At 44.0% G+C, this 2,662-nt stretch overlaps 1 pseudogene; it reads right to left on the reverse strand.

Annotated features, from left to right (window-relative positions):
- Positions 1-482: 482 nt before the first annotated feature.
- On the reverse strand, positions 483-1,513 carry LOC147353621 (uncharacterized; annotated as a pseudogene).
- Positions 1,514-2,662: the final 1,149 nt, after the last annotated feature.

Genomic DNA, 2,662 nt, shown 5'->3' on the forward strand with positions numbered 1-2,662 from the left:
ACCAGTCCATTCTGAGGAGATCAGCCCTGGGATTCCTTTGGAAGGAATGATGCTAAAGCTGAAACTCCAGTACTTTGGCCACCTCATGCACAAAGTTGACTCATTAGAAAAGACTCTGATGCTGGGAGGGATTTGGGGCAGGAGGAGAAGGGGACGACAGAGGATGAAATGGCTGGATGGCATCACTGACTCGATGGACGTGAGTCTGAGTGAACTCTGGGAGTTGGTGATGGACAGGGAGGCCTGGCGAGCTGTGATTCATGGGGTCATAGAGTCGGACACAACTGAGCGACTGAACTGAAGGGATAAATGAATCATTCCATATGGATCTATAAGATTCTTCAAAAATCAAGTTCAATTGTTGATCCTAAAGATAGGGGGGTCACCCCATTTGATCAGAGAATGTCTGGTGGCAACAATGGGAATAAATAACTTTAGGGTATACATGCATTCTTTCCAACGAGGAAAGCTAAAAATTTTGCTTATGCTTTCCCAGGCCTGTAGTCCTTGTTCATCAGAATCTGGAGGGGGGAATGTACAGCTCAGAAAGTCCTTTAAATGAGGGCCTGCCTGTTTTATGGCATCATATTGTTTTTCTTGTGCCCCCGGCATCAGCAGCTGTAAGGACCAAAAGTCTCTCATGCCATCGCTTCTCGGAGAATCAGTAAGCATGCCTTTCAAGGAAGTGCTAACACATCCATTCAAAACTGGAGCTGATCCTTGTAAGGAGGAAGGTATGGCAAAGCAAATAGGTCGACAAACGGACAAGCCTGAAAAATTGAAGGGAGTGCTGACCACTGTTTTAGCATTATTAGGATAGATGGAAGTCCCACCCAAAAGATGAGTATCATTAACAAAAACACGAATGGGCTCATTCATCCAATCAACAGGCTGAAAAGAAGGTGGATTAGGCAAATAGGCCCAATGAACTTTTTCTGCACTGGAGGGCCTCGGCTGACAAGCCAACACAGCAAACATAGCCACAAACATTACCATAGGAGTGGCCTCATGTCTCCCCCTTTCTATTAATTCTTCAGCCTGCTGAGTGAGGTGCTTCAGCTGGCCCCATGTTGGCACTGTGCTTGAGGTAGTTGCTTGAGTACGATGATGGCGACAAGGTGGAGCAGAATATGGTTGGACTCGATCAGCATGTCTCTCCTGAAGCGCCAGGTGCCTGAAGCGATGTACTAGCGGTGAAGCCTCAGGTGAAGGGTCACTCACCCTTCGGCTTCTCCTTGGCTTCCTCAGGTCCAGACTCAACAAGCTTCTGATCTCCCCATCTTTCCTTGGTCTTGGACTCCAGGACTCCAGGGATCTCAGTGACCTCAGGGGTCTTTGTGATCTTGGAGATCTCATGGGACTGGACATGTCGAATCAGTCTGTCAGGAATCCAAACAGAAGTGGAATCCTATGGAAACACACAAACATACCCTCTCCCGCAAGTTAACAGTACATCTGGCCCTTTCCACTCTCTGGTAAGGAGGTCCTTCCACTTGACCAGGGGCCAAGTCATAGCCCCTTCAGGAATCCGGTGTCTCATCATTGCAGTCTGCCCCTGTGTGTCCACATTTAAGTGATTAATAACAAAGCATGGTGTAGAACATGATGTGGAGAGGAATACTTAAATTCTCCCTGCCTTAATTTAGCCATCTGATTTTTTAAAGTCTGGTGTGCTCTTTCTACTATGGCTTGGCCTTGGGGATTATAAGGTATTCCTGTTGAATGCACTATAGAAAATTGTTGACAAAATCTCTTAAAAGCAGCAGAGGGTATAAGCTGGGGCATTATCTGTTTTTATCTGTTCAGGGAGTCCTATTTGGGAAAAGCACTGAAACCTGATCTAGCAGGGGCTGTAATAACATGAAAAAAGGTATCCACGATAACATGCACAAAGGACAGTTTTCCAAAGGCCAGGGTATGAGTTACGTCCACTTGCCAGATAGCATTAGGCCTAAGGCTTCGGGGATTTTCTCCTAATGGTAGAGATGGATTAGATGTTGGGCAATTTGGACATAACTTAACTATTTGTCTAGCTGCCTCCCTAGGGATATGAAACTCATACCTTAAACCAGCTGCATTTTGATGGTGAATTTTGTGAGAATTTTTGGCTTTGTCAATCTTTTCATGTAAGTTTAAAGCAATTACTTTAGTTAATGCATCTGCCAAAGCATTTCCTTCATGTAAAGGGCCGGGGAAGCCAGAATGGGCTCTAATATGTCCCACAAAATATTTCTTATCTCTATGCTTAATCTCCTCTGTAAATCAGATAACAAGGAGAAGATGGTAGTCTTATTTTCCGGAATATTAGCAGTCTCAATATGAGGAAACAACCCTACAATATCAGGAGTCAGTCAAAAGATTGAAGGTACGGTCTCTCAAATGTTGAAAAGCCCAAATAACTGCTCTTAACTTAGCTCTCTGGGCAGATTTCTCTTCAGTTACCTGAACATGGGATTTTCCATTAATAATTGTGACTGCTTTACCATTAGAGGAACCATCTGTGAAAACTAAAATTGCCCCTTCCAAAGGTTGAATAGAAAATTTCCTCAGAAAAATCAGAATGTGTTTTCCAAAAATGCAAAAGGGGGCTTTAGGGCAAATGAAACAAAATTTGACCCCTGAAATCTATCAGGGAAACTTGCCAATCATCACTATTTTGTAA

The sequence above is a fragment of the Bos grunniens genome, chromosome 18 (assembly GCF_055505025.1).
Source record: "Bos grunniens cultivar Pamir isolate PY7600 chromosome 18, Bosgru_T2T1.0, whole genome shotgun sequence".
NCBI lineage: Eukaryota > Metazoa > Chordata > Mammalia > Artiodactyla > Bovidae > Bos > Bos grunniens.